We start from the raw sequence: 13,000 nt of genomic DNA, 5'->3' as shown, positions 1-13,000 counted from the left end.
ATGAAATGCATGTGACATCAACCCCAGAAAAAAAGCAGCAAGGATATCAAGGAGAGAAAAAAAAGATTACCTACTAGCTATTGAGACTGCAGACCATACTCTTGATACTCTTGGAAATTTGTATTGTGCCCTTGTGTTTTTCCCCCCTCTTGTGTCACTTTCTTTGGCAGGCTAATATGTCAGCTCCTGATATGTAAGACCACAATAAAATAAGTAGAATGCCTTGTAATGCCAAGAATAAAATGCATCAAACACGCAGGAGATATTGAAATATACTTTGAATAAATACAGAGCAGAAAAAATACTCTTTCCCTTTTTTTTCCAACATCTTTTTCACCATCCATTTTCGTGGATGACTGCTTTGCTAAGCTTTGATTCATAAGAGTAATACACACATTTAGCCTAGAGTGACCAGATTAGAGTGAAGAACAGCGAGCAGTGCTTTCTTTGTACACTGCATATGCAGCGGGAGGATAAATTGCATTGACTGAGGAGGCTGGGACACTGTCTGTATCTGAGGATACAGGGGTAATAAAAGATTTATCACTCTGTGCAGCAATACTCTAAATACATCTGGGGCTGATTTGCTGAACTGAGCTCAGCTGAAATGGAAATAACATGGCAACCCCCTCTAATACAGAGTGTGTGGCATGGATATTCAGGGGGATGCTGGGAATGGTGATTTGGCTGTCTGTATCCCCCAAATGAACTGCATAATGGTACCGTGACCTGCAAAGCAATAACAATGAATACAAACCTCTATTTATTTGCGAATATCTTCATTCGGTTGCTTTTGTGAATATAGATTTTTTTTTTTTTTTGCTGGATCCTCTAGTATTCATGCTCAAAATCAATAAACACAATTTGTCTGCGGTGTAATTCATTTAAATTCTCTAAATTTCTGCTTTTTGAAAACTTTTTTTCTTATTAAATATATGATGTCCATTTCATTTGCTACATAATCTCAGTCTCACATAATGTGGGTCGCCCCAATAACCTTTTATCAGATCTACATTCCTAACAATAAGCTTATGTTACTTAAATGTGCAGTCTTATTAAAGTGAGGGTCTGTCAGGAGATTTTCAGCAGCAGGAGTCCAGAATAAGCTTGTGACAGAAGATATCCTATCTGTTTATTCACAGGAATTAATACACTGGCTAAGGAAACCCTGGGGACTGCTACAGCAGGGAAGCGGTCGCTTCAGCAGGAGAAAGAAAATGACACTCCACCCAAGAGGCCCAAATCAGCGGAAGAGAAGACGCTGTCCAATGAACAGGTTAGTTACTTTGATCTGTTTGCAAAAATGGGACTTAATAACAAGACTGAGACTTATTTATTAATTAAATTCTTGGATTAGATTATATTCATTCACTTTTTAATTATATAAAAAGCACTGTCTGTCTGATACAGGGCTTACTGAACCTTTTCTGAAAGGACTATATTAAAACAGGCAGTGAGAAGTTGCAGTTTAAATGTACTTCATGTAATGAGGACCAAGCATAGTCTGAAATGGTTAATATCAACATCCTTTGTAATTTTCTGATTAGAAATTCCAGACATTCACGTTAGTTAATTTACTTAGTTAGGTTTTTAATTAAGTTACATGAAATGAAAACTAAAGTGAATTGGAGGAAATTCGATTTTATAGACATTTGGAGTCTTGTTTTGTTTGGAATTAGATTTTCCTTTGGCATCATGTTGCAATGTCACTCATGTATAAACAGTCGAAGCAGTGCTGTAATGCATGGCAATACTATGATGAATTCTGTCTTTTCAGGTGCAGCAGTGCCCATACTGTAATTACAGTAACAAGGATGCAAACCGTTTACAGCTGCACATCATGTCACAGCATTCCATGCAGCCCATTATCAGCTGCCCCTTATGTCAGGATGTCCTCAGCAACAAGATTCATTTGCAGCTGCATCTCACCCACCTCCATAGCGTGGCTCCAGACTGTGTGGAGAAGTTAATTATGACAGTATGTGCAGCATTAATTTCCTTTAAATACAAATAATAAAAAAAAACATTCCTAAGCTGTCAGCCTTACTAACTAGATCATACTCTGTCAGGGCTGGTAGGAAATAACTTGAATAAGCATTTCCCAGGCCTAGCGTATTCTCCAAAGCGTGTTATAAACTTGAAAGTTCTCCTCCTATAAAACCAAAAAGAGCAATTTTGAAAAATATCTTTAGAAAGTATAAATCTACTTAATAATCTACTTTTTTTATTTTTATAGATCTGTTATTTGGATTAATATTTATGGTTATTGTTTATCTTATGGTCATTGGAATCTGTTAAGAGACTGATGTATTTTTTTTTTCTTCCAGGTTGCGGGCCAAGATGTTACAGTGCCCAATTCCTTGCTGTCTACATCATTACAAGACAAAGTCCCATCTTTGATGGATTCTTCAGCTGTTATCCCTGAGGGATCTGGAAAACCCATGGGTAAGCATATTTATGCAGCCACAGTGTCATCTGAAATGTATGAATGGCATTTCAGAGGATTCCTTAGAAAAGTCATAATAATAGTCTTTTATAAATAAAAGAAATCTTTCCTTTTTCTGAATTTCAACAGGAAATAGCTCTAAGGATTTGAAAAACAGCATAGGGCCAAGACAAAAGTGAGGTTGAACTTGCCAGTGAGGAGCTCAAACCACCAAAAGAGGCTGCCGAGGCCCCTGACTGGAAGAAAGCAAGTGGTCAAGACAGGAAGAGCCCAGATTCCCTGCAGGAGCATCTAAGTGATCTACAGAAGCGGCAGCAGCTCTCAGTCTCTGATCGCCACGTCTACAAATACAGATGCAACCATTGTAGCCTGGCTTTCAAGACTATGCAGAAGCTTGAGATACATTCCCAGTACCATGCCATCCGTGCAGCCACAATGTGCAGTCTGTGCCAGCGCAGCTTCAGGACTTTCCTTGCCCTTCGAAAGCATTTGGAGACTGGTCACCCTGAGCTGACTGAATCAGAAGTACAGCAACTCTGTGGGAACCTGCCCCTAAATGGGCGACATTGCTGAAAGTGAGATGCGGGCTCTGGAAGATGTACAAGCCTTTGAGCATGAATTAGACAGAGATGAGGAACTTGACCAAGAAGGGAAGGCCAGTCCAACTGGAAGTGACAGCAGCTCCTTGGTTGATGACATGGGCTCAGAGCCAAAGCGGACCTTGCCTTTTAGGAAAGGTCCAAATTTCACCATGGAAAAGTTTTTAGACCCCTCTCGTCCATACAAATGCACCAGTATGCAAGGAGTCATTCACCCAAAAGAACATTCTACTTGTTCACTACAATTCTGTCTCACATTTGCATAAGCTAAAGAAAGTAATCCAAGAGGCCTCAAGCCCAGTTCCCCAGGAGACCAGCAACAGTGTTGACAACAAACCATACAAATGCAATATATGTAATGTTGCTTATAGCCAAAGCTCAACCCTGGAGATTCACATGAGGTCTGTACTTCATCAGACAAAAGCACGAACCGCCAAAATGGAGAGTAGTACTAGTACTGGGGGTGGGTAGCAGTGGAAGTACTACATCTAAAAGCCCTGTTCCACTCAATCAGGGAAATGCAGATTCTGCAAATGCACCAGTACCTCTAACAAAGAAAACACTGTAGATGCCAAAGAAGTTGCCATGAAACAAACTACTGATCACATCCATGTGCAGTCTACCCATCCACCAACCCAGTCACCAGCACAGCTTCAGATGCAACTGCAGCATGAGCTCCAACAGCAAGCTGCATTCTTTCAGCCACAGTTTCTGAATCCAGCTTTCTTCCCACACTTCCCAGTGACACCAGAGGCCCTACTACAATTCCAGCAGCCCCAGTTCCTCTTCCCATTCTATATCCCTGGTGCTGAATTTAACATCAGCCCTGAACTAGCATTGCATTTCAGCTGCATTTGGGATGCCTGGTATGACTGGATCATTCCTGGAGATCTGAAGCAGCAGATGCAGCAACAGCATCAGCTGGGCCAACAGCAACAGTTTCAACTTTCTCAGCAGCAAGCTCAGCAGCAGGCCTCCCAGTCTCAATGCAGCAGCACAAAGCACAGCAGCAGAGTCACAAGCCAAAAATTGAGTCAAACCACATTGCCCTGTCTGAGATTCAAATGTCCAGAGATGCTGAAGAGCACCTAGAAAAGCAGGAGAGCAAAGCAAAGCTGGATATAGCTAAAGATATTGACAGTGCAAAAGACACTAAAGATTCAAGAAAGCCTAAATTTTCAGAACCTCTAATTCCTCCACCACGCATCATCTCGGGGGCTAGAGGTAATGCTGCAAAAGCACTACTTGAGAACTTTGGCTTTGAATTAGTTATACAGTACAATGAAAATAGACAGAAAACCCAGAAAAAAAATAGAGAGGAAGAGTTGAGTGACAAACTGGAGTGTGGGCTGTGTGGAAAGTTCTTCTCCAACATGCTTATTCTCAAAAGCCATCAGGAACATGTGCATGGGCAGTTCTTTCCATACGTGGAGCTGGAAAAGTTTGCACAGCAGTACAGGGAGGCATATGACAAGTTGTATCCCATAAATCCAGCATCTCCAGAAACACCCCCACCACCTCCACCACCACCTCCTCCTCCTCCTGCCCCAGTGACCATTGTCCCTGCCACTACGTCTGTAGGAAAATCGCAGACACCATCTCCTGCACCTCTACAAACTCCTCAACAAGCGCCACCACCGCCTCCACCACCACCACCACCGCCGCCTCCACCTCCCACTGCACCACCTCAAGTGCAGCTCCCTGTTTCTCTTGACCTGCCAATTTTCCCACCACTGATGATGCAATCAGTGCAGCACCCTGGGCTACCCCCACAGCTTGCACTGCAGCTTCCAACAATGGACTCTTTATCTTCTGACCTCACACAGTTATGTCAACAACAACTGGGACTGGATCCAAACTTCCTGCGGCAGTCTCAGTTCAAGCGTCCTCGCACCAGAATCACAGACGATCAGCTTAAAATCCTCCGTGCTCATTTTGACATCAATAATTCTCCCAATGAAGAACAGATTCAAGAAATGGCAGATAAATCTGGCCTTCCTCAGAAAGTCATAAAGCACTGGTTCCGAAATACACTCTTCAAAGAACGTCAAAGAAGCAAAGATTCCCCTTACAATTTTAACATTCCACCCATGACCACACTGGAAGATATCAGACTTGAATCCCAAGTGAACATGCTGGAGTACTACAGAACTGATGCTACGACGAACAGAAGGTCATCAAGAACACGTTTCACAGATTATCAACTGCGAGTACTCCAAGATTTCTTTGATACCAATGCTTACCCCAAGGATGATGAAATTGAGCAGCTCTCAACGGTACTCAACCTACCAACACGAGTGATTGTAGTGTGGTTCCAAAACGCCCGTCAGAAGGCACGCAAGAGCTATGAGAACCAAACAGATACGAAAGACAGCGAAAAGAAAGAAACTGACAAATGAACGATACATTAGGACCAACAACATGCAGTACCAATGTAAGAAATGCAGTGTCATTTTCCCCCGAATTTTTGACCTCATTACTCACCAGAAGAAGCAGTGCTACAAAGATGAGGATGATGAAGCTGGAGATGAAAACCACTCAGAGGAATTCACAGAGAACAATGAGCTAATTTCAGTAAAGCCAACTGAGTCAGCAATAAACTCTGTTGTAACAGCAAGTAGCTCTGGCTCCAGCTCTCCCTTAATGCCTTCACCTCGAACTGATGTAGGGAAGTCATCACCCAAACCTGAGCTACTCCATGAAAAAACTAAACTGGGAGAGATTGCTTCTTTACAAAACCCCCAAGAACCTAAATGAGTTAAAATCTTCCAAGGCTTCAACCCCACAACCTCCACCACAAAAATTACCTCAACCACAATTGTCAAGACCCCATTCCCAGCCCCAGTCTACGACTGTCCCATCGAGTCCTCTTTCAATTGCACTGTCCTCTCTTAACAATAGCCTACCACCTCAAATGTTACAGTTCCACTGCGATCAGTGCAAAATTGCTTTCCCAACAGTAGAGCTGTGGCAGGAGCACCAGCACATGCATTTCCTGGCTGCCCAGAACCAATTCTTACACTCACAGTTTTTAGAAAGGCCACTGGATATGCCCTATATGATCTTTGATCCAAATAACCCTCTTATGACTGGGCAACTCCTCTCTGGAGCCCTATCCCAAATGCCAACTCCAAGCAACTCTGGCCTTGCTGTGAACTCTAACTCTGTGAAACGTAAATTAGAGGAAAAAGAGGATGGATCTCATGAAAAAGATGGTGCTAATAGTGCAGAAGATCAGCACAGAGATAAACGTCTTAGGACTACCATTACTCCAGAACAACTTGAGATCCTATATGATAAATATTTGCTTGATTCAAAACCCAACAAGAAAGATGTTAGATCATATTGCTCGTGAAGTTGGCCTGAAGAAAAGAGTTGTCCAAGTATGGTTTCAGAACACCCGAGCCAGAGAGAGGAAGGGACAATTTAGAGCAGTTGGGCACTCTCAGACTCACAAAAAGTGTCCCTTCTGCAGAGCATTGTTCAAGGCCAAGTCAGCTCTAGATAGCCACATTCGCTCAAGACACTGGCATGAGGCAAAACAAGCAGGCTTTAGTTTGCCCCCAAGTCCAGTGATGCCTCAGGATGAAGGAGGTCAAAGTCCCAATAAGTATAATTTTGCTGACTACCTACAAATGACCACAAAGACTGAGATGAATGACAGTGAGCCTCCAACTGCATCTTCCACTCCAGTTAAACCTTCTGAGATGGCATTAAAAAATGTATTGAGCTTACCATCCGTAAAAGCAGAACATAGTGATGAATTTGAGGGGCTTAACTTGAGCTCAGCAGAGACCTCTTTTGATGCCAACAAAATTGACTTTGATGAGACCTCCTCAATTAACACAGCTGTGAGTGATGCTACAACTGGAGATGAGACCAATAATGAAGTAGAGAATCTCACAGTAAATGGAGGTGAAAAAATGATTGAGAACAGAATGAGCCTAGCACATATCTCTGACATAAATGAAGATAGAATCCCTTTCAACATGGTTAGCCCAGCATTAAGTTTTCTCTGGCAAAGACAGTGACTACTTCTATTCCAGAGATGATGACCTAGATGATAGTGCAGACAGGAGCGAGACTTCAAGTTTGGCTGATCCAAGTTCACCCAGTCCATTTGGAGGTACAAATCCCTTCAAGTCTGCAAAAGCTGGTGGAGAGAGACCAGGCCACAAACGTTTTAGAACCCAAATGAGCAACTTACAGCTAAAAGTTCTAAAGGCTTGCTTCAGTGACTACCGCACACCTACTATGCAAGAGTGTGAAATGCTGGGCAATGAAATAGGACTCCCGAAACGTGTTGTTCAAGTCTGGTTCCAGAATGCCCGTGCAAAAGAAAAGAAGTTCAAAATAAACATTGGGAAGCCATTCATGATAAGCCAGGGCTCCCCAGATGGGCCGAGGCCTGAGTGTACATTATGTTGCGTGAAGTATACAGCCAGACTTTCGATTCGTGATCATATCTTCTCAAAGCAGCACATTGCAAAAGTGCAAGAAACCCTGGGCAACCAGGTTGATCGAGAAAAAGACTATCTTGCACCTACCACTGTCCGCCAGCTTATGGCTCAACAAGAACTTGACCGTTTGAAGAAGGCAACCGATGTACTCAACTTGTCAGCCCAGCAGCAACCTGCAGTGGACAATAATGCACTTCATGGCCTTAGCCTGCCAACTGCCTACCCAGGAATATCTGGTCTCCCACCAGTGCTTCTTCCTGGTGTCAATGGGCCATCGTCCCTTCCAGGTTTTCCACCAAATACACCTGGTGAGTTAGTATGACAACCACAGTGCAGTAATTAATGAACAGTTGATGCATTAAATGCTACTGGCCCATTTGCTTCCTTTGAAGAACTGTGACATTCACTTATTTCCTAAAGACCTAATGCATGCATTGACTATAACAATGTGGAATACTTTGAGTTAAACTGTGACCCCTAAAGTTGAGTTGATTTCATGCCTGTGTGCTTGTTTTTATTGTTTTATATTTTTGTTGTATCCTTCTTTTGATTAAGGGCTTGTCACAGTTTGATTCTATAACAGAGCGATAGCCCCAAAATAATGTCTTGAAAAGTAGACAAGTGATTTTGCAGTCAAATATTTCAATATAATCTGTAACACTGTATTTCAGCTTTAGCGTCTCCTGGTGCTGGCATGCTTGGGTTCCCTACTCCAGCCACCCCTTCTCCTGCCATGTCTCTCAGCAGTACCCCAACCAAGACTCTTCTTCAGACACCTCCTCCTCCTCCTCCTCCTCCCCAACCCACTGCACTTCCTCTTCCTCCCACTCCTTTGGCAGCAAACCAGACTGAGCAGCACATAAAAGATTCAGAGAAAGACAAGAAGTTAGAGAAGCCTAAGGTGAAAGAAAGAGAAGCTGACACTGCCCGTCCCGAGACTCCAATTGTGAAGAAAAGGGAAAAGCCCTCGCCGCCACTTTCAGTGCTAGGAAAATTGGGAAGTGAGGCACTGATGGACCCAGCACAACTGCAAGCACTTCAGAATGCCATCGCTGGTGACCCAGGCTCCTTCCTAGGGGGACAGTTCTTGCCTTATTTCATCCCAGGCTTTGCATCTTGCTTCTCACCCCAACTTCCTGGCGGAGTGCAGGGGGGATACTTCCCTCCTCTGTGTGGAATGGAGAACCTGTTCCCCTACGGCCCTGCAATGCCACAGGCTATTGCTGGGCTTTCTCCAACTGCCCTGCTGCAGCAGTACCAACAGTACCAGCAGTCCCTCCAGGATTCCTTACAGAAGCAGCATCAGCAGCAGCTGAAACAAAGTGAACCACAGCAGAAAACTCCCCCTATGAAGTTAACGAGTGCACAGAGCAACTCTCTTAAACCAAAAGAGGCTATTGAAACTAAGGATGATAAAGGCTCTTCAACAGAAAGCACAAATGAAGAACCCCAAACGAATACCAAAAGTTCAGGCTTTCCAGATGCATTTATCGTTCCGTCCATCAAACACGAGTTTATATGCAGAAAGTGCCAGATGATTTTTGCTGATGAAGACTCAGCAGCTCGCCACCAGAAGTCCTTCTGTTACTTTGGACTCCCATTTATCGATCCACAAGAGACAGTGCTTCGCAAAGCCGTGAGCAAGTACAATTGCATAGCCTGCAACGTGTCCGTCAGCGGGAACGAAGCACTTGGCCAACACCTTCAGTCGAGCTTGCACAAAGAGAAAACAATCAAACAAGCAATGAGAAATGCCAAAGAGCATGCTAGATTATTACCTCACTCAGTCTGCTCCCCTTGTCCTAACACCACATCTACCTCGCAGTCTGCAGCTTCTTCTAATAACACCTTGCCTCATCTCTCTCACTTGTCCATGAAGTCCTGGCCAAATATTCTTTTCCAGGCCTCAGCCAGGAAAGCTGCTTCCTGCCCATCTGCTTCTCCTTCTCCCCTTTCCTTGCCTTCAACGGTTACCTCAACTTCGTGCAGCACCTCAGGGGTTCAAACCTCACTACCCACCGAAAGTTGTTCAGACGAGTCTGACAGTGAGTTAAGCCAGAAGCTGGATGACTTAGATAACGCGTTGGAAGTCAAGGCTAAGGCGGCGTCCGGCCTAGATGGCAATTTCAGTAGTATCAGAATGGACATGTTCAGTGTATAGGTGTGAAAAACGGATCCCTTGCTTAAACGAAAAAAGACTTTTAACTGCAGTTCCAAAGTTACTCTAACCCAAAAAATTACAGTACCAAAAGATTGACTCAGGATTGTTTTTCCCATATTGATATGCTGGCAAGAAAATGATTGATTTTTGTTATGGACAGAACTGTTGCAGATGCTTGACTGAGCTTATATTGTATACAAAAAAAAAAAAAAAAACATGGAATAGGAAAACTCTCACAAGTTCTTTTGGAGCTTGATTCAAGCCAAAAATTCTCACGATAGCAAATTGCACCTCAGCTGGATTGATTTCCAAATGCTAGCATGTACTGTATGGGATAATGATCCAGAACTTTCAAAGAGAATTTCTCTTAGTTTAGTTAGGTGTAATTCAGTAGCTTTAAATTCTCAGGTCAGAACATAACATTTCTCATTTGTTGAAACAGCAACCAAGCCTGCTTATAAATGGCTTTTACCAAAACATGTCAAGCTTTATTGGAGGCATTTCCTTGATGTGTGTAGTGTACCAAGAGACAATATAACTGTTACAGGACAACGCGCATATCCTTTTAGTTTGCCCTACAAGAGAGTATGCTTTTACCACTGAGGGAATTTAGAATGGTGAAGTCATGTGTATGCCCCTGTGTTTGTATTGCCACAAGCTGTATTTATATACAACACCCTTTTTTTTCTTGTAGAATATATTAATAATCTGTGCCAACTCTTACCTTCTTTCTTTTACCTCTCATCAAACCCTTTTCTGAAGAGGTAATAATTCTAGTTTTGATAGACTCTTGAACATTATGTGAATAGGACATTTTTTCATTTGTGAATTGCTATACTGTTATGGTACTTGCTTGTGTCTGGACTATAGTGCACTTATTTGATTTCGGTTTTTTTTATTTTTATTATTATTATTTGAGGTAGGCCATGTCTTAATTTAATAGATATAATTTTTTTTGTGTTTGTTTGTTCTTTTGTTTTAATTATTATTTGTGTGTAGTTCAGCAGCGGATTGGTCCACGTTTGTTAGACCGTTCACACCTAACAATCCAGAGACATTTAACAATTGGTGCATCCATGAAAGTAGTACTGTATACTTGAAAAAGTGCAAGTTGGACAAAATGTGTTGAAAAATGGTATGAACATTTGCTTCTTCAAAACAAGAAAGCTGCTTTTTAAAAGGGGGACAATTTTTTTAAAATATACAATTATTATTATTATTATTTTTTTTTTCTGTACTTCTGTAGGACTGAACACAGTGTTACCCCTATACACTGCCATATAGTGGATAGGCTGTTTCTTCCATTCTACTCTGGGCACTTCTGTTAATGTCATGAGCATAGACCATTTTCCATCATATTTAGTGATACTTGGATTACAAAGTATTATCATACAACGTTATGCTGCTACTGTGTAATGTTTTTTGTTTTAGCTTTGTTTTTTTTGTTTTTTTATTTCTTGCCATATATTTTCAACTTTCTACTAGACAGAATAATGATTCATCACAAATGACATTGCTTTACTGTTTTTATTTCATTTTCTTTCATTTTTGGCTGTGTAACTTAAAGAATGAACGCTGTTAAGGGTGTTTAATTTTTACAAATCACGTTCTGGTTTTATACAGTTGGACAATGTGATTCATTCCAAAGTAACAGAAGGCTTAATGTATGAAAGAAAAAGGCTCGTGAACAAAGAAAGCTAAGCTGTTGTACATATTCGTAGTTGGCTGTGCATGGTACAAACTTATTAATATGAAGAAATTCAAAAATGTATTGCTTTTGGTATTCCTATTCTGAGATGAACAAGTAGCATGTAATGCAACTGTTTGACAGGTTAAATCAAATCATGCTTAAAAATTGTTTCAAACGATGAAATTAAGTAACATTTCATTTTACTTTATATTGCTGTACAGGTGTTTTTTTCTGTTTGAGGTAAAATGTCACAGTTTTTAATTCTCTTTTTTTGTGGACTTTTTAATGTTCTTATTTGGATTTTTAATATTTTAACGCTTATTTTAATCCTGAAGACACTTTTTGATTGTGTTACACAAGAGACATCTTTGCCTCCTAAGGTGCAATCCTGCCTCTGTCCAAAACATGAGCGACTGTCCTGATTCCAAAGGCTTTTAGAACTCTGCTTATGCCTTTCCCTGAATGTGGAACAGCATTTAGAGACTGAGCTGTCAGCTAGCACCGTGCGCTAAGGTGTTAGCCTGGACCAGAATGCTTCCCACACAAAGGACTGGTAAAGCAAAAAAAAAAAAAAATAAAAAAAAAAAAAAAAAAAAATGGAAAATACAAAAAACAAAGGATGGTCCAATAATGTAATTGTACATAAATGTTGCAACTGCACAGCAGCCAAAAAACCTTTCTACGGATGGATAGTGTCAAGCATAGGAGGACAACCTTCTAAAGGTTGATATTAGGATTGTTCTTCTGGATATCAAAGGGATGTTCAAGGCGTAATCATATTCTACACAATACGTACTTTCAACGCCTGGGTAACATAGGAAATGCACCCCAAGGTTTTAATAAAAAAAGATGCCCCTATGGCGAAAACTTTAAATAAACTAAACCAAAAATGTTATTGATGTTTTATATATAGAGAGTAGTCTCATTAGTTTTTGTTACTGTAATGTTTGAGGTCTCCGCTGTACCGTATTACGGTAATAACATGGTTTTGAAACTTTTTTATTTTGTCACAGACCTGTTGTCATAGTTGAAATGACGTTTATTGTAGATGGTATTTGAACAACTTCTTCTGGAAATAGTTCATCAAGTATGTTTGTTGCTCATTGTTGTGATACATTAAAAACTGTATCTGCAAACCACTTCAGCGCCTGGCATCACTGACTGTTTCTTTATCCTTTCACATGCTTGGTTCAGTTTAGCTATCAATACTATTGAATAACATCACACGGGAAATACACAAATTCAAGGAGCCCATCCAATCCATCCCTACCCTGAGCTCATGCTGCCAATGAGCTAGAGAAGAGGTCACATTATCCCTAAATCCACACTGAGAACATTTTTAATTTCACATGGTATGCCTTTACATGTTATTTGGTTGTAATCTGGCTTTATCCAGATGCATTGGATTATCTGTAGAAGTGTCAATCTCAAGAGCCTTTCTGCAGGTATTTGTCTAAGCTTCTCCCCTGGAAGAGATAATGGATTATTCATCAATCTACCAAGCAGATCATCCAGCCGCGACTTTTAACTGCTATTCGGCAGAGAAAAAGGACCTTGTGCTTCTAATCACTAGTCATTTTTAAAACTTGCACACAAAATTGTGGTAAATCGCTTGCTTTTAAAATAAAAACAAGACACAATTTA

At 41.2% G+C, this 13,000-nt stretch overlaps 1 pseudogene; it reads left to right on the top strand.

Moving 5' to 3' along the window:
* Positions 1-1,106: 1,106 nt before the first annotated feature.
* Positions 1,107-12,495, top strand: LOC113073245 (zinc finger homeobox protein 4-like; annotated as a pseudogene).
* The last annotated feature ends 505 nt before the right edge of the window (positions 12,496-13,000 follow it).

Source organism: Carassius auratus, unplaced genomic scaffold (assembly GCF_003368295.1).
Source record: "Carassius auratus strain Wakin unplaced genomic scaffold, ASM336829v1 scaf_tig00011675, whole genome shotgun sequence".
Taxonomy (NCBI): Eukaryota; Metazoa; Chordata; class Actinopteri; order Cypriniformes; family Cyprinidae; genus Carassius; species Carassius auratus.
Note: the sequence above shows the minus strand (reverse complement) of the source record. Positions and strands in the feature narration are given on the sequence as shown.